A 22,822-nucleotide genomic window follows, 5' to 3' on the forward strand; every position below is an offset into this window, starting at 1 on the left:
TGCAAAAAAAAAATAGGCGGCACTGAGATTTTTAAAATGTATTGTGTCATTACGATCGGAAATATGCGACGCTTGAATATAAAAGCACCACGAAAGCATCTGTATGTCGGCATTTTGCTTCAGCAGCAATACATCGCCAAACAGAACAAATTAAATGTATGATGTTCCAACTCTCTGCACATTTAGAATGTTTAGATTCATACTTGATATCACTTTCATGATGAAATGCATTAAAATGTGTATGTTACATTTTACATATAATTTTGTTTAAATAATGAATACTGTTAATAAATACACACATGGGGGAATAATTACACACATGGGGGTGTCACGGTGGCGGAGCGATAGCACTGCTGTCTCGCAGGGAGTTACATTGCTGGTATTTCCAGCTTGTATTCCACACTGTGCTCCGGTGTCCTTCCAAAGATATGCAGATTTAGGGATTTGGTGCCGCTAAAATGACGCTAGTGTATGTGTGTGCCTGTATTCACTTTGCGATGAGCTGAGGCCTCGTCAAGGGACTGTTTCTCACTCGTGCCCAATGCTTCCTGGAATGGACACATACATCCCTGGATTTATGGATTTGATCAATAAACATCTTTTTCAGAGATACTGCGGTAAGGTGTCATCAGAATTTAATAGGTGTTTTAGGCAATTCACAACACAGAGAAGCCGAACATGTTCTCACCGTGATAATATCTCGCACTGCCACCTGGTGGATTCCTCCAGATTTATGTAAAGTACGCGCGCAAGTATAAACACTACAACGCTTGCGTAGCAGGAGCGTCCGCTGCAGCATGCGTCACGTCGCGTGAAGTATAAATGAGCCCTTAAGATTCTGGCAGCTGCATTCTGCACTCATTGCAATCGATTGATATCTGTTTTGGGTGGTCCTGAGAGGAGTATGTTACATTAATGAAGTCGATTAAAAACAAAAGTGTGAACTAAGTTCTTATCGTCTTGCAATGTTATAAGGGGCCTACAAACTCTATCTGGTTATTTTTATTAGTCTACTAATGACGCTACCCCAAGACAGGTAATAGAGAGAGAGGTTAGAAGCAAGCTCTGATTTATGCAGCCCACCACATGACAAACAATTCAGGATCCCAGATTAGGGCCCGAGTGCAGTCATGCAATGGATGACACCTCAGCGCCACACTAGTTCAGATGGATTGGAGCAGTGTGAGGTTTCTTATGGTGGCTGGAGTGCCAATTCTGCCACCAGCCCCCAGGTTTTTCCCTGCAGGTTGTAGGGCCTACATACAGGGGTGGATGCAGATTAACGTCATACCCAGGACAGAGCGATTGCAGTGCTAAGGACCTTGCTCAAGGCCCATCGGAGTGGAATCACTTCTGGCATTTATGGGATTCAAACAGACAACCTTCCAATTGCCGGCACATAACCCTAGAATCAGAGTTGCCACTCCACCCAATAGACAGGTAATAGAAGAATTTAAAAATACTTGCTAACTTTTGCCCTATGTGTACCTTCAAAAGTATTCTCAGGTGTCTCAACCTCTCTTGAAAAGTGCGCGCTCCTTTTGAAGGTCTTCCTGTAAAGCCTGTTTCTCAGACTCTGTCTTTATTTTCTTGAAGTCCTTCTTGCCTCTTGACTTAATCAATTTGAAATGATTGGCCATAAATAATGTCTGGCGTATCTTTCAACACCACTAGAAAAATTCAGTTAGGCCCTAAGGGTTTTATTACAATGCAACACAATACAATTTATTTTCGTATAGCCCAAAATCACAAAGATTGCCACAATGGGCTTTAACAGGCCCTACAGCCTCAAGTCTCTAAGAAGACAAGGAAAAACTCCCCCCAGCAAAACCCTTGTAGGGAAACCTTGGTAGTATTAGGGTGTTGTACCATGTTAGCCATTATGAAAGTAAAGAAAAGACAAGCAAAATGACACCTTTTATTGGCCTACTAAAAAGATTACAATATGCAAGCTTTCGAGGCAACTCAGGCCCGAGAGACCCCCTTTCAAGGTAGGTTGGGTGTCCAGTGGGTATCAAAAAAAACACAAAGTTTTATTAGTGGTTCATGTTCCAATATTACAAAGTACATCTGATACTTTTAAATGTTTAAACACAAGCATTCTATTTTTTTCCTCTTTTACAAATACTTGGTCATAGTATTTATTAAGTTCATTTGTGATTTGCTGAATATTTCCAATGACTTCTCCCTATATTTGTTGCCTTAAACACAGTTATTCTTCTTAAGGTTTTAGACATGAGTACCCTGTGCTAGTTGCTATTTAACTGTCTTTGTGAAAAATAGCAGACGGCGAAGCTGACAATCAACATCTCTGAGCCTGTTGCAGTGAGTCCAGGTGCCACATGGGGGTTTGTGTCTTATCAACATTTCCTTGTTGATCTTTGATGTTTGTTGATCTTATCAAGTCTTATTTGCTGTGCACCGGTGACACCATTTCACCTGTGAATTCTAGGAGGTTAGTCAAGCTGTTGATGCTTCGTGCTGGTCCCCAGCCCAGATAAATGGGGAGGGTTACGTCAGGAAGGGCATCTGGTGTAAAATTTTGCCAAATCAATATGTGGACAACAATATAAATTTCCATACCGGACTGGTCGAGCACCGGGTTAACAACAACCCCCACCAGTACTGTTAGGCAATAGGGTGCTGGCAGAAATTGGGCTACTGTTGGCCGAAGAAGAAGAAGGAGAAGAAGAGGGGGGAGATGTGTCCGGAGGCAGGAGGAGAAGAGGAAAGTAAAGAGAGTGGAACTGACGGTAGGAACTTTAAATGTGGGCAGTATGACTGGTAAGGGGAGAGAGTTGGCAGATATGATGGAGAGAAGGAAGGTTGATATTTTGTGCATTCAAGAGGCTAAATGGAAGGGGAGTAAGGCCAGGTGGATTGGAGGTGGATTCAAATTGTTCTATCATGGTGTGGATGGGAGGAGAAATGGAGTAGGAGTTATTCTGAAGGAACAGTATGTCAAGAGTATTTTGGAGGTGAAAAGAGTTTCAGACAGTGTGATGATTATGAATCTGGAAATTGGAGAATTGGAGGTGTGATGATGAATGTTGTTAGTGCATATGCACAGCAAGTTGGGTGTGCAATGGGTGTGAAAGAAGATTTTTGGAGTGAGTTGGATGAAGTGATGAGCAGTGTACCCAAGGGACAGAATGTGGTGATTGGAACGGATTTCAATGGGCATGCTGGTGAAGGGAACAGTGGAGATGAAGAGGTGATGGGTAGGTATGGTGTCAAGGAGAGGAATGAAGAAGGTCAGAGGATAGTGGATTTTGCCAAAAAGATGGACATGGCTGTGGTGAATAAATATTTTAAGAAGAGGGAGGAACATAGGGTGACGTACAAGAGTGGAGGAAGAGGCACACAGGTAGATTACATCCTATGCAGAAGAGCTGATCTGAAGGAGATTGAAGACTGCAAAGTGGTGGCAGGGGAAAGTGTAGTTAAGCAGCATAGGATGGTGATCTGTAGGATGATGTTGGAGATCAAGAAGAGGAAGATAGTGAGGGCAGGGCCAAGGATCAAATGGTGGAAGTTGAAAAAGAAAGACTGCAAGGTTGAGTTTAGGGCGGAGGTGAGACAGGCACTGGGTGGCAGTGAAGAGTTACCAGAGAGCTGGGAAACTACAGCAGATGTAGTTAGGGTGACAGCAAGAAGGGTGCTTAGTGTGACGTCTGGAAAGAGTAAGGAGGAAAAGGAAACCTGGTGGTGGAATGAGGAAATACAGGAGAGTATACAGAGGCTATTCCAGATTTTAGGTGCATAACAGAAGAAGGCCACCTCACCACTTCTTTTAAGTTTAGCTTTTGGAATTCTAAGCAGACCCTCATTTTAGGATCTAAGGTTACGATTTGGAATATAAGGTGTCAGACATTCCGATATATAAGATGGAGAGAGATTATTTAAGGCTTTATAAACCATAAGCAGAATTTTAAAGTCAATCCTGAATGACACAGGTAACCAGTGTAGTGACATCAAAACTTGAGAAATGTGCTTGGATTTTCTTTTCCTAGTTAAGATTTTAGCAGCTGCATTCTGCACTCGTTGCAAGTGATTTATGTCTTTTTTGGGTAGTCCTGAGAGGAGTGCGTTACAGTAATCTAGTCGACTGAAAACAAAAGCGTGAATTAATTTCTCAGCATCTTTCAATGATATAAGAGGTCTAAATTTTGCTATGTTTCTTAAGTGAAAAAATGCTGTCCTAGTGGTCTGATGAATATGCGATTTAAAATTTAGATTACAGTCAACAGTTACTCCTAAGTTTTTTACTTCCGTCTTAACTTTTAATCCTAATGCATCAAGTTTATTTCTGATAACCTCATTGAATCCATTATTGCCAATTACTAAAATTTCAGTTTTCTCTTTATTTAGTTTGAGAAAATTACTATTCATCCATTCAGAAATACCAGTAAGACATTGTGTTAGTGAATCGAGAGAGTCGGGGTCACCAGGTGCTATTGATAAGTACAGCTGTGTGTCATCAGCATAGCTGTGGTAGCTCAAGTTGTGCCCTGAGATAATCTGACCTAACGGAAGCATGTAGATTGAGAAGAGCGGACCCAGGATAGAGCCTTGTGGAACACCATATCGGATATCATGTGTCTTTGAGTTGATTACCACAACTAACAAAGAATTTTCTCCTGCCAGGTAGGATTCAAACCAATTTAAGACACTGCCAGAGAGGCCCACCCATTGACTAAGGCGATTTCTAAGAATATTGTGATCAATGGTGTCAAATGCAGCACTCAGATCTAAGAGGATGAGAACAGATAAATGGCCTCTGTCTGCATTTACCCGCAAGTCATTTACTACTTTAACGAGTGCAGTTTCTGTGCTGTGATTTGTTCTGAAACCTGACTGAAATTTATCAAGAATAGCATGTTTATTGAGGTGGTCATTTAACTGCATAATGACTGCCTTCTCTAGAATTTTACTTAAGAAGGGCAGGTTAGAGATGGGTCTAAAATTTTCAAAGCAGAGGGTCAAGATTATTTTCTTAAGTAGGGGTTTAACTACAGCAGTCTTAAGACAGTCTGGGAAGACCCCGTATCTAATGACGAATTTACTATGTCAAGAATATTGTCAATTAGCACACCTGAAAAACCTTGTTGGTTTTGGGTCAAGGACGCAGGTGGAGGGTTTCAGTTGAGAGATTATACTATGTAATTCAGGTAAATCTATCCTGGTGAAAGCATTTAATTTGTTTATAATGGAGTACGGGGCTTTGGAGGTTCTGCAGTGTTGGGGAGATATACTATGTTATCTCTAATATCATTAATTTTTTGATTGAAAAATACAGCAATGTTCTCACAGGTTTCACTGGAAGTATTCTGGGGCATTCCTTTGTGTTACCTGGGTTTAACAGACGATCAATTGTAGAAAATAAGACTCTGGGATTACTAGCATTGTTATTTATAATATTAGAGAAATAGCAGCGCCTCTCAAGACGGACTGTGTTATTGTATTCTGTTATTTTAACCTTCAATATCTCATAGTGGATAGTTAGTTTAGTTTTCCTCCATTTACGCTCAGCTCTACGACATGTTCTTTTAAATCAGACACTCTTTGGGTCTTCCATGGAATAACAATACTAGAAGATTTTTAACTGTCTTTTCAGGTGCAACTATGTCAACAGCAGCTCTTACTTTAGAATTAAAGTTTTCCACTTTACTATTTACATTATCCTCGCTATTATAGTTGGCATTATAAACGGACTGATTGCTTAGAATGTTTGTAAGTTTTAAAGCTGCTGATGAGTCAAAGAAGCGTTTTTTAACAAAATGCTTCTCATGAATGTTTTCTATCATTATTTCTATATTAAATAGTAGAAGGAAATGGTCTGATAGACCGATATCAATGACCTGCTTTATATCAACTTTAAGTCCTTTAGTAATCACTAAGTCTAATGTATGACCTGCTTTATGTGTAGGCTGATTAACGAGCTGTCTCAAATCAAAAGAGTCCAGGAGATTCATGAATTCTTTTAATTTTTGGTCACACTGATTGTCGATATGAAAGTTAAAGTCGCCGACTATCAAGAGTGTGTCATAGTTTGTAATTAAAATTGACATTAAGTCAGAAAATTCCTCAAAGGAAAGACGCGTTATATTTAGGAGGTCTATACTCGGATAATACTAGAACGTGAGAATCTCCATGAATAACAACGACGAGATACTCAAAGTACTTGAATTTACCAAAACTAACATCTTTAAATTTTAACCGGCTCGAGTAAATGTTTGCCAAGCCGCCCCCCTTTTTTCGGAACATGGCCCATTCGGACTCAATGTCCCCCACCTCCCTCGGGACATGGTCGAAGTTCTGCCGGAGGTGGGAGTTGAAGCTACTTCTGACAGGGGACTCTGCCAGACATTCCCAGCAGACCCTCACAACATGTTTGGGCCTACCAGGCCTGATCGGCATCCTCCCCCACCATCGAATCCTACTCACCACCAGGTGGTGATCAGTTGACAGCTCCGCCCCTCTCTTCACCCGAGTGTCCAAGACATGTGGCCACAAGTCCAACGACACAACCACAAAGTCGATCATCGAACTGAGGCCTAGGGTGTCCTGGTGCAAAGTGCACATATGAACACCCTTATGCTTGAACATAGTGTTCATTATGGACAATCCATGATGAGCACAGAAGTCCAATAACAAAACACCGCTCGGGTTCAGATCAGGGGGGCCATTCCTCCCAATCACGCCCTTCCAGGTCTCACTGTCATTGCCCAAGTGAGCATTGAAGTCTCCCAGTAGAACGAGGGAGTCCCCAGAAGGTATGCCCTCTAGCTCCCTCTCCATGGACTCCAAAAAGGGTGTGTACTCCAAACTGCTGTTCGGCGCATACACATAAACAACAGTTAGGACCCGTCCCCCCCACCTGAAGGTGGAGGGAGGCTACCCTCTCGTCCACTGGGGAAAACCCCAATGTACAGGCTCCAAGTTGGGGGACAATAAGTATGCCCACACCCGCTCTGCTCCTCTCACCGGGGGAAACTCCAGAGTGGTAGAAAGTCCAGCCCCTCTCAAGGAGATTGGTTCCAGTTTCCAAGCTGTACGTCAAGGTGAGCCCGACTATATCTAGCCAGAACCTCTCAATCTCGCGCACTAGCTCAGGCTCCTCCCCCTTCAGAGAGGTGACATTCCATGTCCCCAGAGCCAGCTTCTGTAGCCGAGGATCAGACCGTCAAGGTCCCCGCCTTTGGCCACCACACAACTCACACTGCACCCGACCTCCTTGACCCCTCCCATAGGTGGTGAGCCCATGGGAAGGTGGACCCACGTTGCCTCTTCAGGCTGTGCCTGGCCGAGGCCCATAGGTGCAGGCCCGGCCACCAGGCGCTTGCTATCGAGCCCCACCTCCAGGCCTGGCTCCATTTTACTTGTAAAATTTACATTTATTAGTATTATCCCATCTGTCACACTCCAGCTGCCCTCTGTTTATTCTGTTTACGTTAAGTAAATGGCTCAGGTCAATCATGACCAGGACCACTAGTACCTAACCACAAGCCACAGTGCCCTCCACAATGTTTCGGACAAAAACACACTGTTCCTTGATTTACCCTTCTGCTTCACAGTTTAAAATTTCAGACGTTATTAAAGTGCACATTGCAGACTTTCAGTTACAGGGATTTGCACACATTTGGGTCACAGCATGTAGAAATGACGACACTTTTTCTACATGGCGTGCCCATAATGTTTGGCACATTGCAAAGGTGGGTCTATTTAAGCAGTGATATTTATCACTTTGTTGCATATCCCTTGCATAAAAAGACCACTTGAAGTCTGCGATTCATAAAAATCACCAGGTGATGAGGATCTTCTCTGGTGATGCCTTGCCAAGCCCCCGATGCAGCCATATGCCACTGCCATCATCAGTTCCATCATTGATGAAGAGAAGTGTGCCAGTACCTGTGGCAGCCATACAGGCTCAAGCCATAACACCCCCACCAGCATTTTCAACAGATAAGGGGCTTGTGGACACCAGGGGGCATACAGCTCCCCAAACCCCTGGCACAACAGCACACATTTAACTCAGTGGGGAAGCACTTTTCCCTCATATCCCACAGCAGAGCACAGTACAAAGAACCAAGCAGAATAAATACACAGTCCTTTCTTCTCTTCACTCTTTTCTTCCACCTCTACTCCTCCCTCAAGCTTTGTCTGCTTTCTCCCAACTGGTTCTCTGAATGGAGTGAGGCAGATCCATTTATGGAGCACCCGGAAGTGCCCCAGGTGTCTTCCAGGATCTCCTTCCAGGTGTGGCGACAGAACTGCTGAGGAATACTCGGCCAATCCCCTTGCACCTGGCAGTGTTGAGCTTCCATGCTGTAACCCTCTGGCGACAGACTGCCCTCTGTCGTCCCAGGTGAGGTACTACCTCATGCAAGCTCCTTTACCTGGTCTTTCCCTTAAGAAGGCGTCCCTGCCAGGCAAGAGACCCAGCTGTCCACCACATAGTCTGCTTTGCATCTTGGACAATTCCTTTTTTGGTCTCCACACTGCTCTTGCCATCACTCTGATCAGGTTCATCTTTGTCTCATCTGTCCACAAGATCTTTTCTCAGAATTTTGCAGGCTTTTTGAAGTCCTTTTTCACAATCTGTAATCAGGCCATCCTGTTTTTGTGGCTAACTAGTGGTTTGCATCTTGCAGTGTGTCTTCTACGTTTCTGTTCATGAAGTCTTCTGCTGATAGTTGTCTCTGACACGTCCACATCTGCCCCCTAAAGACTGTTTCTGATCTGTTGCACAGGCGTTTGGGGCTTTTTTTTCTGTCATCATTAGTCACTTTGTGATTACTGAACTCACCAGTGTGTTCTTTCTTCTTCATGATATCCCAGACAGTTGATTTCGGTCATTCCAAGGTTTCATTGATGTTTCTAATGGTTTTATTCTTAGTTTTGAGCCTCATAATGGCTTCTTTTACTGTCATTGGCACAGCTCTTGTCCTCATGTTGTACAATGGCAACTACAGACTCCAAAGGTATAAGCAAGCTGAGGTATCTTATGGAGCAATGAAACTCACCTGAGGAATCACAAACACAAGTGACCCCAATTGTCCCATATGGTGCCCTGAAATGGGAGGCCATGTAGAAAAAGTGTTTTGTGTGGCCAAAATGTACGCAGATACCCTCAAGTGAAAGTCTGCAATGTTCACTTTAATCACAATATTTAAATTTTTAACTATGGAGCAGAGGGGGAAATCAAGGAAAAATGTGTCTTTGTTCCAAACATCATGAAGGGTACCGTACAAAACATCTCTAATAACAAACTTAGCATTTTGATTTTAAAAGTCTTGTGCAATAACCTAACAAATATTCCTGTGTGTGATTTCTTTTTCAGATTTCATTTGCATGGATGTCACCTGTTCTCATGATCTCTGGCATTATTATAGAAGTACTAGGGGGCTTAGCCCCCTCCTGGCTTTGCTCGCCCACCTCCGGGCCTGCTCTACGCACGAGCCTCTGTGCATCCTGCCACTCACGGATGTATTACAGTGAGTAATTAACCATATTAAAAAAAAGTAAAACGTAATAATTTGAAAGTAAATTATGTTTCATGTTGCATTAGAGATATTTGTTGCGTAATACAATTTCGTTCTGTTTGGCTTTGAAATTAACAAGCAAATATTTTTAAAACTTATACTGTAATACTTCAGTAATAATTTTTTTAATTACATTTTCGTCAAAATCGCATTGAATTTCGATTCTGTGTGGTGACTTTCATTGTGACACCTCAACGTATAACTGCCCGTGAGTGAAATTCCTTTCTTTCTCTCTATTAAATAAAATGACTTTTTTCATCCATCCATCCATTTTCTAACCCGCTGAATCCGAATACAGGGTCACGGGAGCCAATCCCAGCCAACACAGGGCACAAGGCAGGAACCAATCCTGGGCAGGGTGCCAACCCACCACAGGACACACACACACACACACCCCAAGGCCAATTTAGAATCGCCAGTCCACCTAACCTGCATGTCTTTGGATTGTGGTAGGAAACCGGAGCGCCCGGAATAAACCCACTCAGACACGGGGAGAACATGCAAACTCCACGCAGGGAGGACCGGGAAGCGAACCCGGGTCTCCTAACTGCGAGGCAGCAGCGCTACCACTGCGCCACCGTGCCGCCCAAAATGACTTTTTTGAATTCTAATATTATCCGCGGAAGATGTACTACATTACCTTTCTTGGATACATCCTTCTTTCTACAGTAATTTGGCCGGTGGAAGACCGGACGGTGTTAACGGTTGTAGATATTCTACGGGATATTGTAAGTTGATGTTTACATCTTCAGCACGATCACGACCAACTGTTTCAGCATAGTCTGTTGATATACATTTAACCAATTTGCCATGTAACTGATCGACATATTTGGCATTAATTCAATTGACTTCATCATTTCTCATTTTTTCCGTTGATAACCCTTCATGATGAAATTCTTCAATAAGATTTGGGCATAGTACGTCTTGTTTAAATGGGAACTTAAAGTGAGAAAAACATAATTTATAAGAGCTGAGAGAGCAGAAACTGTGTCTGTCAAAAGCATTCACATGAATGAGAGGTGAGATTACCGTGTGCGTGGTTGAATATGGTTGAGAGGAGGACATGACTTGAAAAAATCTCAAGGCAAAACTCTTGTCTCGTGGGACTTGAAAAAATCTCTTCAAAAAAGTCTTGTCTTGTCAGAGGATTTTTTTTTATATAACAGAGAAAAATAAAAAGATGTGCAAAGTTACCGTCCTTTATTCAAATAAAAAAGGTAAGACCCTACATTTAAATGAGTATAATTCATTTAACCTAAAACATCTGAGCAACTTTTACAAGAAAAGGCCATTTAACTCAATAAAGCTGGTTCATCCATTTGGCTGAATTCTTCCACTATAATATTGACTTTTGAAGGTTGTGATGGACAGACCTGCATTCCAGCTGGGACAGACCCCCCATTCCATTACGTGGCCAATAAAAAGGATGGTAAAGAAGGGGTGTGTGACATTACTCTTCTAGACCATGAGGTGGGCATGGAGAGGCTCTGCTGTTGGTGGGAATCCTTTATCAGATCAGAAGTCAGCAACCTTGTGTGGTGTTATGGGTCCACAGCCCGTTGAGTAAAGGCCATTTTTAAATAAATAATCGCCGCACCCGAGGCGGCTTCGTGAGAGGGGGCGTTGTTGTAGCGAGCCGCGGGGCAGTCGGCAATGTGGGCGTTTCTCACCGAGTGCGCAGGTGAGGAACTGCCCACATCCGTGATTGCTCCCGTGGCTGCTGTGGCCCCTCGCTGTTTTTAAAAGAAGCGCTAGTCGGTTGTGGAGGAGGGGAAAAAAAATCAAGATGAGAGAGAGAAAGGAAAGGAGAGAGGACGGGGGTTACCGGGAGCGGGAGAGGAAGCAGGTCGGTGAAAAGGGAAAGAGAGCGAGCGAACGAGCGCTCACGGACAGCTGCGAGGGCCTGGGGTGTTGGGCCTACACCCAGGCGTGTGAGTTGAGTTGTGAGTAGATGTCGCTCCCGCTGAGCGATTATGTAGCGGGAGTGACCAAGGGAAGGCGACTGGCCGCAGAGAGGCCGTGGAAAGGCAGCGGAAGTCGGGAGGCTTGGTGGTTGGAGTCCCCAATGTGTGCGTCCTGGCCATTGGGGTAATCAAGTCTCCGAGGCTAGGGATGAGTGCCATACCGGAGCCAGGGATCGGGAGGTCTCCAGTCTCGAGAGTGTGTTGTAGGAGGGCAGCTACATAGAGAGAGTGGCTCCCCTGTTGAGAAGCCTGGACAGGGAGATGCAGGGGAGTCACATGTTAAAAGAAGCACCGAGCTTGTTGGTTGTTTTAAAGACTGCTTCCATGAGAAGATTTAACCTCTGGTTTTTAAGGATTGTGTTTTTTTTTTCTATTTATTGATTTTAACCTCCACATTCTTTTATTGGATTATTTATTTATTGAATTTTGAAACTACTGCACTATTTATGGAACACTGTTTTGTTTTGATGGACAGTTTTAAATAAAAGCACTATTCACTTTTTGCACCACCCCTTGCTCAATTTTTTATTTGCCTCCACTGACTAGCTCACTCGGTTACGTTATCGACGGTGTTGGGTTCAAGTGCTTCCAAAAATCAGATGGGAGTGTGGAGCCAGAACCCGCATCGTCACACCTTGGTGAATGGTTAACAATCCTTTTCCCATTTGAGTGACCAGAAGAAAGGTGACCCAATAGGAGACAGCCTCCCATGCTCAAGTTGTTTCCATATGCATTGGGTGGCAGCACCCTTTGAGGCATGAATACCTGCATGGCAGCATGGGAATTGTTGTCTGATAGAGCTGCTCTGTTGGATTCCATGGGGAGCTGTTTGGAGTTGAATGCTCTTTCACAATGTGGCTCTGCTAGACTTGGATGTGCTTCCTGGAGACAATGGTTTGGACAATGGATGTGCTCCTGGGTCAGGTTTGAAAGAGTGCCCTCCACTTTTCCCAGGGAGATGAAGTTGGAATTGGAGCCTGGGGGTGAGTGGAGGTAAAAGAAGAAAAGAAGAATGATTGAACTGAGTGGGGCTCTGCTGTGTGAAAAGAACCTGTCAAGACGTATTGTGTGAATAAAATCATGCATTTGAACCCAGGACTTTGTCTGTACCCACTGCACCAGCATAAGGTCTGACAGTGGCTCTGAGGATTTCATCCCGATACCTAACAGCAGTCAGGGTACAGTTCCCTAGCACGTGGAGGTCTGTGTGACCCTCCAAGGATATGCCTCCCCAGACCATCACTGACCTACCGCCAAACTGGTCATGCTGGATGGTGTTGACTCTGACCTAAGTTTTAAGTTTTAAATCACATATTAATCAGATCACCAGGACAGCATTTTTTCAGTTAAGTTTTAGTCAACTAGATTACTGTAACGCACTCCTCTCAGGACCACCCAAAAAAGACATCAATTGGGTACAATGAGTACAGAATGCAGCTGCTAGACTCCTAACTAGGAGAAGAAAATCCAAGCACATCTCTTCAGTTTTGATGTCACTACACTGGTTACCTGTGCCATTTAGAATTGACTTTAAAATACTGCTGATGGTTTACAAAGCCTTAAATAATCTGCTCCATCCTCTATCTCAGAATTCCTGCCACTTTACACTCCAAATCGTAACCTTAGATCTTCAAATAATGGTCTGCTTAGAATTCCAAGAGCTAAACTCAAAAGAAGTGGTGAGGCGACCTTCTGCTGTTATGCACCTAAAATCTGGAATAGCTGACTGATAGAAATTTGCCAGGCTGATATGGTGGAGCACTTTAAAAAACTGCTATAAACCCATTATTGTAACGTAGCTTTCTCGTAGCTTCATTTTAGCATAACCCTGATATTCTGTATATGCATTGAATTATAATTTTTCTTCCTACTGTTCTTTTTCTGTTTTTTTCTGCACCACCACCACCCAATCAAAGCATCGTGATGTCCCTACATTGATGGATTGAAGGCCAGAGGTCCACATGACCATCAATCCATCCATCCATCCATTTTCCAACCCGCTATATCCTAAAAACAGGGTCACGGGGGTCCGCTGGAGCCAATCCCAGCCAACACAGGGCACAAGGCAGGAACCAATCCCGGGCAGGTGGCCAACCCACTGCAGTCCACATGACCATCATCGTCTAATTCTTTCATGTGAAGCCTGTAAACCATGAGGACTGATTGAGATCATTTATGTTACACACAATGCCCAGAGGGGGCTGGGTGGTCTCGTGTCCTTGGAGCCCCTGCAGATTTTGTTTTTTTTCCAGCCCTCTGGAGTTTTTTTAATTTTTTTTCTGTCCTCCATCAGACCTTATTTTATTCCTTGTTATTTAGTATTGTCTAATCTTGCTTTATTTTTATATTTCTATTTTTTATAAACTTTTCTTTCTTCATCTTGTAAAGCACTTTGAGCTACATCATTTGTATGAAAATGTGCTATAGAAATAAATGTTGTTGTCGTTGTCGTTACAGGCTGCATAATGATCACCACACCGTCTCCAAATCTTTCACGACTGTCACTAATATTGGTATAAGATACTATATTAAGACTATATAAATTCAAAGAGGAGTTAAACATTTAGATATTTATTGTTGATAGTTGTCTGTGGGTGCATAGGACATTAAATATAAGTCTATTTGTGGAACTAGTATACCAGAGCATTTACCTTCTGGCTTTTATCCCCTACCCTAATCCTGCTCTCATCTGTGAAGAGAACAGGGTGTCAATGGAGGAGCTGCCAGTTGTGGCTTTCTCTGGCAAATGCCAGTCAACCTGCATAGTGATGGGCTGTGAGCACAGGTCCCACTAGAGGACATCAGGCTCTCATGCCACCCTCATTGAGTCTGTTTGTCACAGTCAGAAACATGCATACTAGCAGCCAGTTGGAGGTCATTCTGCAGGGCTCTGGCAGTGCTCATCCTGTTTCTCCTCACACAAAGGAGCAGATACCGGTCCTGCTGATGGGTTCATTTTCAGGCAGGTTTTAGAACAAATCACAGCACAGAAACTGCACTCGTTAAAGTAGTAAATGACTTGCAGGTAAATGCAGACAGAGGCCATTTATCTGTTCTCATCCTCCTCGATCTGAGTGCCGCATTTGACACCATTGATCAAAACATTCTTAGAAATTGCCTTAGTCAATGGGTGGGCCTCTCTGGTAGTGTCTTAAATTGGTTTGAATCCTACCTGGCAGGGAGAAAAGTCTTTGTTAGTTGTGGTAATCACATCTCAAAGACACATGATATCCAATATGGTGTTCCACAAGGCTCTATCCTGGGTCCACTGCTTTTCTCAATCTACATGCTTCCGTTAGGTCAGATTATCTCAGGTTACAACGTGAGCTACCACAGCTATGCTGATGACACACAGCTGTACTTATCTATAGCACCTGATGACCCCGACTCTCTCGATTCACTAACACAATGTCTGACTTGTATCTCAGAATGGATGAATAGTAACTTTCTCAAGTTAAATAAAGAGAAAACGGAAATGTTAGTGATTGGCAATAATGGATTCAATGAGGCTATTAGAAATAAACTCAATACATTAGGATTAAAAGTCAAGACGAAAGTAAAAAACTTAGGGGTAATTGTTGACTGCAACCTGAATTTTAAATCGCATATTCATCAGACCACTAGGACAGCATTTTTTCACTTAAGAAACATAGCAAAAGTTAGACCTCTTATATCATTGAAAGATGCTGAGAAATTAGTTCACGCGTTTGTTTTCAGTCGACTAGATTACTGTAACGCACTCCTCTCAGGACTACCCAAAAAAGACATCAATCATTTGCAACGAGTGCAGAATGCAGCTGCTAGAATCCTAACTAGGAAAAGAAAATCCGAACACATTTCTCCAGTTTTGATGTCACTACACTGGTTACCTGTGTCTTTCAGAATTGACTTTAAAATTTTGCTTATGGTTTATAAAGCCTTAAATAATCTCGCTCCATCTTATATATCGGAATGTCTGACACTTTATATTCCAAATCGTAACCTCAGATCCTCAAATGAGTGTCTCCTTATAATTCCAAGAGCAAAGCTTAAAAGAAGTGGTGAGGCAGGCGGCCTTCTGCTGTTATGCACCTAAAATCTGGAATAGCCTGTCAATAGGAATTCGCCAGGCTGATACAGTAGAGCACTTTAAAACACTGCTGAAAACACATTACTTTAACATGGCCTTCTCATAACTTCACTTTAACTTAATCCGGATACTCTGTATATTCAATTCATTATAATAACTATTCATGGTGGCTCTAAAATCCGTACTGACCCCTACACTCTCTTCTGTTTCTTTTTCCGGTTTTTTTGTGGTGGTGGCCTGTGCCACCTCCACCTACTCAAAGCATCATGATGCTCCAACATTGATGGACTAAAAGCCAGAAGTCTGCATGACCATCATCATCAAGTCCTTCCGTGAGAACCCTAAATCCAAAGAGGACTGTTTCATTTATGTTGGGTAGGTTGCCCAGAGGGGACTGGGCGGTCTCATAGTCTGGAATCCCTGCAGATTTTATGTTTTTCTCCAGCCGTCTGGAGTTTTTTTTTTTTTGTTTTTTCTGTCCTCCCTGGCCATCGGACCTTACTCTTATACTGTTAATTAATGTTGACTTATTTTAATTTATTTTATTTTTCTATTCTTCATTATGTAAAGCACTTTCAGCTACATTTTTTGTATGAAAATGTGCTATATAAATAAATGTTGTTGTTGTTCATGCCCTTCTACAGTCCTGTCCAGCTCTCCTCATGTAACGGCCCATCCCCTGGTATCTCCTCCATGCCCTTGAGACTGTGCTGGGATACACAGACAACTTTCTTGTGATGGCACATATGGATGTGCCATTCTGGAAGAGCTGGACTACCTGTACAACCTGAATGGGCTGCAGGTACCGCCTCATGCTACCACTAGTGACAAGGTGTAATAAGTGTATAAGTTTAATATGTCACTGTGCTCTGTGCAAATATATTTTATAAATCTGCCTTTTTCTACTCACATGCACAGTTGACACAGAGACAGATTTAGCACAGGGGTTCACCATACAGAACTGCTAGGCATGCATTATAAGACAAGACAGATAGACACAACTGGGAAATGGGCAATCAGACTGAGGACTGTTGGATACTATTTTTGTCTGTCAAAGTCAGCATGAAACTGTATCCTCTTTTGCTTTGTTTGGAATGGCATGATTCACGTAAGTGGGGGCCTGCACAACACACCGATGGATGGATGGGAGATAACGTCATCCGATCCTGAAAATCCATCCACCGCAGCGGCAAAAAATGGCAGACTCTACACATTGAACTGGGTTCTTGCCATTGGCTTCCTTCGTCTATTATGCAGCATAAGCTGTCATTAAACAAAGCTAAGTTATGTCACCTATGTGATTTCTTTATACTGCCATATCACTAAGGGAAGGGTATCACCTTTTTATATTATATTTATATAGATTTGGGTTATGTAACAAGATACAATTACAAAAGAACTCATTCCCAGGGAGCTATCGCTCTCTGCAGGATACACAAGGACACTAGCAAAACACAAAATAAGAGATAAATCAGTCAAGATGATAAGGAGAGAGCAATTGTCTGTGGTGACTAACACTTTTTGAGGTTGTCTTGCTGATACCTCCCCAGTGCACTTTCATTAGGTTAAGCTGATTCAGAATCGCTTATGCTTCTCTGAAAGGATTCCACCAGACACAGGAAAAGGTTTCGGGGCAGCCACCCGTCTACTTGAAATAGGCTGCCAAGTATGAAGAGTTTGGTTCAAATGAAAACAGGTTTTAACAGACTTCAGTCCAACAATCGAATGAATCTAGACAGGCAAAAACGGTGGTTTTAAAGTCGGCCAGGGTAAGTGACGTAGTCGGAAGTGATGTCATCGGGCCCGGAACTAGAAGTGGTGTCATCGGGCCCCAGAGCTGGAAGTGGTGTCATCGGGCCCAGAACCGGAAGTGGTGTCATCAGGCCCCAGAGACGGAAGTGATATCATTGGGCAGCCCGGGACCAGAAGTGACATCATCATGTCCAGGCGACATTTTTCCATGGTTGGTCTGCTGATGAAAAAGAGGAAGGATCGGTCAACTCTGCCACCCCCTGGTCTGGCATGGAATTATCTCTTTTTGAGCCCTTTAGTTGCCTTCCATGTGCACGTGTACGACACTTCCTAACTGGACACATTGATATCCCTGAAGCTTAACTGACTTGGTGTTAGCCTGGGATGATTAAGCATTCCCGTCACTTTTTGAGCTGTGTATTTTTCCATGTGTTTGCAACAAGAAAAATATGCTGGCGACTTGAAAGGATATGCTTTGTTGGTTATTGTAAATTCCTTCAAATGGACTCTCTGCAGGGAGCTTGGCCATAAAGCTCTGGAAGTTTTAGGTTATTTTTGCTAGCAAACAGTTTCAGTATCTTACCTGCAATAACTTTGTCATTAAAGTCTTCAGGTTTCTTGCTAACATCTGAAATAATTCAATCCATTAATTACAAAGAAGAGTCAAACTGGAGGTAAAGTTGCTTCAGGCGCTATGGAGTTATTACATTTCTGAAGCAGCATAAATTATTACAAAGTTTCGTTTGTTTTCTTTTCGAGTGCACTGAGCAGTAAAATACAAAAGTGATTCAAGGGGGTCTGATTACAGCCCCAGCCCTAGCTGTCCTCAAATGACTCCTCGCACACGTTGGATGGAGTTATCTGAAATAAGAAGCACATCAAACTCTGCTCATTAAAAAGACAAATGTGGTGTAGGAGGCAATGTGAATAATACAGGAATTATGCTTTGCTAAGATTAACTGATAGACATACTGACAGCAAAGCTTGGCTTCCTTCCAGCACAAGTGCATTTACCTCTTTATCAGCAAGCCAAATTCTGACACAGATGAAATAATGTATTTTTTGTTGACCTGCCGTATTGTGGTAGAAAAAAAGTCAAACACGGGTGAAATTTTAATTGTAGGCTTTTGTGCAAAGCAGAGACATATTTGATATTCCACATATTGTGCTCTCACACCTCTGGTAGACCCAAATCGCTACACCTTAACGCACAGGTGTCAAACTCCGGGCCTGGAGGGCCGCAGTGGTTGCAGGTTTTCATTTTAACAGTTCACCAGTTTTCACAGCTAATGAACTCTTTTCCCTTCATTTTAATAGCCCTGTTTTTAAGGATTCAGTTCTCTCAATTGATTCTTTTCTTCATTAAATGGCAGCCAAACAGAAATGAGACGTGAAATGAGCCAACAAATGACCAGCTAAAGTGGGGCTTCAAACTCCAACCAGTTCCTTGATGAGAAGCAATTTCTGGCTTTTTGTTGTTTAATTCCACGGCTTGCTGCTGCTCTCATTCTGCCACAGCAGACATTTCCCAAACTGTTGATTTTCTGTTTCTGATTATTGACCTGAGAGATCAACCTTACCAAGACCATCAGCTTTCTTTATGTTCAGATAATGTGGTTAGCTGGTCACCTGTTTGTTTGTTTTGTGTCACATTATTGTTTGGCTGCTAATTAAGGAAAAAGAAAGAACTAAGGGGTCTGAGCGGAGTTAATTAAAACTAAGGCAAAAGTTAATTAGCAGAAAAATTGGTCACTAATTAAGAAAGTGGTTAGAATGAAAACCTGCAACCATTTTGGCCCTCCAGGACCGAAGTTCGACACCCCTGCCTTAGCGTGTCAAAAATGATAAGACAAAGAATCCTGTTTTCTTATAGTTGTATGCAGAAGTGACCATTCGAGAAACTTTTCAGTGAAGTCTAATATCTAACATAATCAAGCTGCCTCTTCTAATGGGAGGCCACACTGGACTGATGGACTGAAGGATGGATGGACTTCCCTTTCCCAGAAGGGACAATAAAATGGATGGACACGGGGAGACAGATTGTATGTGTTCCTGGGCTGGTGTACCCATGCATACAACCGCAGTGCCATCTCAAAGCTGTAGTCCCATTGGGCAGCCTTGTTGGATTCTGTAGGTGATGCAGGGAACGGCTGTCCGTACTTTGAGGAGCTTCACTCCGACCCGAAAGTGATTCCGTCATACGATATTGTGGAACTAAAAATTCATTAAAGGAACCTCCACATCTCATTCGGAGAGTCGGAACCAGAGGGCAGCACTTGCTGGAGGAGGTTTGGGAGAAAAAGAAAAGTGGGATTTGTGACTTGAAGGTATAAACTTATAATTAAATGGTCACTTGGACCCATAGTGGAGTTTCTGTATTTTGTGTTGAAGGTTTGGGGTCACACTAAATGCCTCTCAGTGTCTACACTACAGAGCTCTCAAGCCTAAATGTTTCAGTGTTTAAATAAGTATAATTTAGTATATGTGAGTCCTTAAAAAAGAAATTTCGATGTGGGGAGCTGATTGTACTTCCTGTTAACAACTGATGTGAATTAAATTTTTTCACTTATTATTTTCATTTCATCATTTTCACTCAGCTCACCATGATGAGTGTCTCGGTTACTAAACACAGAGTTGGACTGACCAGACTGAGACCGCTATCCTCAGCAACTGTTTCCAATGCATCCTAGAGATAAATTAGACAATTCCTGGCTAGTTAAGAGATATAATCTCTTGTCTTCTCCCACTTAGCCGTTTCTTATACACCACCAATGGAAGGGATTCTCACTCCAACCATACCCACGTCACACTTCGAGTCCATTTCAGTGCTCAAATAGTCCTAAACTGGATTCCCTTGATCTAGAAAAGCAGCGGTTCTACTCCAAGGTTTTCCCATTCTGCTGATCTTCTAACCCTATCACAGAGAGTGAGCCCAGCAACCTCACATTGAAACTTCATCTTGTACTTGTAATGTTCTTTTTCCAGTCACAACCTAGAGCTCATAACCATAGGTGAGGATATGGATGTAGACTCACAGGTACATCAAAAGCTTATTCCATGGTATTTGTTTCTAGTTCACCACCATCATCCAGTAAATGACCTCAAAATTGCTGCAGCCAATCTCATCATCACCTGTTCATCTCTCATAAACAAGACCCTGAGGTTCTTCAGCTCCTTTGGATGAGAAGCTCATTCCTTATCTGAAGAAGACATATCACATTAGCCATAAGTCATTCTCGTACACAGTCTGATGAATCCCAGAGGACTTTATGGTTGTAAATAGTGCTGATACAATCCTTAGGTTCTCTGATCGGATACTTTCATAGTCTTACCTGTGCCTTAATATAAGCTGACGATGACTTAACTTAACGCCAAGTATGTGAACAAAACTCTTCTTCTACAAATACAGGGACAGAATGGTATGTAGCTGCCCTTGAACCTTAAACTCTTGAAGCAACTTCCACAAGATACTGTAGTGTATAGGGTCATAAGCATTCTTCCAAATTCAACAAACCACATGCTGACAATATTGGCAAATTCCCATAACACTCTCCCTAGCCCATAATTTTCAGTATGTGCCAAGGTAAAAAGTTTGCTTCACAGCTGGGACAGGATCTGTTTTGTTCTTCTTGGATCTGAGGTTTAACTATTTCCCTAGAAGGCTGTCAAGTGTGATCCCTTGGTAGTTAGTAGCACAGCCTCATATCACCTTTTTTAAAAATGAGCACCAGCACTCACTTTGCCAGTCCTAACACAATGCCCCCACTCTTTCACGCAATATTAAAGAGGTGTGTTTGTCAAAACAACCCCAGAAGAGCCTTTTTGGTTGGGTCTCACCCACCGCTATTCCTTATTACTACTAAGCATTTTAATCATACTTTGGTCAAAATCATGGATTTATTCTTAACCACCTCTTCTAACTCTTCATCCTCTGAGAAAAACAAGCCCGATTGTTTTAAGAGTTTCCTAAAGTGCACCTTCCATCTTCTAAATATATGCAATTGAAGTCAACTTTTCTCCAACCTTAATGAGACAAGAATGAGTAAAGTCCTCCCTGTCCCTCCTGATTCAATGAATGGTCAGCCAAAATCTTATCAAGGTTGTTAGAAAGTCTCTTTCCATGTCTTTGCCTTTCTCCAGTCATACATATACTGTATGTTTCCTTCATTTAATACCGTAGCTACCAGCCAAATGTGGAGACCTTTCCCATAGAAAAATGCACTCAAATGGTTGATGGCTCAACAGACTTAACAGATATTCTCATTTATGTTTCACATTGCCACAGATGTTTCTCCTAACATTCCTCATGAGAAATAGCTTTAGACAAAAAGGAGACATGAAATACAAGGAGTCAAAATTGAGAATTTGGTTTGAAAAGCATGATATTTTTTGTGAAATCTCTTCCTAATGTTGTTGTAATTATGGAATTTTAATCAAATATTTTGAATCAATTTAATACAAGCATATTGAAGTTGTAAAAATGGATTATTAAAAGCATATGGAAAAGGTTTGAAGGCAACTAGAGCTTAAAGCTTGAGCATGTGAGGCTTGTCTCATCTTTGGAGGACCCATCAATGTAATTAGTAAAGCTGAAAATAAGTAAATGAGTAATAAACACCCCATTAAAACGCGAGAACAATCTAGTGAGAAAGCCCAAACACCCCCATTATGATGGGAAATCCATAGGACACCCCTGTGAACAAGAAATGTTTAGAATCGACATGTATATGAAGTTACTCGTGCCTGTAGTCGATTTGCTAGGATGACAGAATTCTGCGTATTAAGAGTTAGATGACGTGATGTATTAGATAAAGTAAAAGTATTAAAAGGGAATGAATGATATCAATGATTGCTCACTCCATGGACTGAGACATTTGTGCCTAACTGTGTGCAAATAAAGAATTGCTCTGCATTATCATCTGGTCTCTGTGTGTGACTTCTTTGAAAAAAGAGAAAAGTTTTTTCCACAACATAATTATGGCGTTATTTCAAGCGCTCAACTCTCTGTACACCGTTATAGTGTGCCACAAAACCAACCAATCACAGACTTGGTTTCAAAAATTCTGATTGGCTCTACGGTCTCCAATCAGCTCGCTAGCTGCTGCATTCGAAACAGTCCGAAATGTAGCTAAATCCAGCTAAACTCAATTAAACCCCAATTTGCGGATAATATCTTTAATTATTTTATTTTAAAATATATTATTTAAGACTATCGTTGGTGTAGTATAATGTAGTTGCATTATACAACCATGCCAACTGACTCTCCAAATTATATTTGAGTAGCTCTCTTTTATGTCGTCGAATACTGAACAGCAGCTGATTGAAAACCGTAAGAGCCAATCAGAATTTTTGAAACCAAGTCTGTGATTGGTTGGTTTTGTGGCACACTTATAACGGTGTACAGAGAGTTGAGCGCTCGCAGCAGAGAATGTTGTGAGCGCAAGCAACACATTAGCAGCAAGCGCAAATGAAAAAACTGAGCGAGAGGAGGT

General features: G+C 42.2%; 1 long non-coding RNA gene across 1 annotated transcript; it reads left to right on the top strand.

Moving 5' to 3' along the window:
* Window positions 1-2,712: 2,712 nt before the first annotated feature.
* On the top strand, window positions 2,713-13,460 carry LOC120523339. The gene is made up of 3 exons (XR_005632596.1): window positions 2,713-2,753; window positions 9,344-9,497; window positions 13,426-13,460. It is a non-coding gene; the product is annotated as an uncharacterized LOC120523339 (long non-coding RNA).
* The last annotated feature ends 9,362 nt before the right edge of the window (window positions 13,461-22,822 follow it).

The sequence above is a fragment of the Polypterus senegalus genome, chromosome 1, assembly GCF_016835505.1.
Source record: "Polypterus senegalus isolate Bchr_013 chromosome 1, ASM1683550v1, whole genome shotgun sequence".
Lineage (NCBI taxonomy): Eukaryota > Metazoa > Chordata > Cladistia > Polypteriformes > Polypteridae > Polypterus > Polypterus senegalus.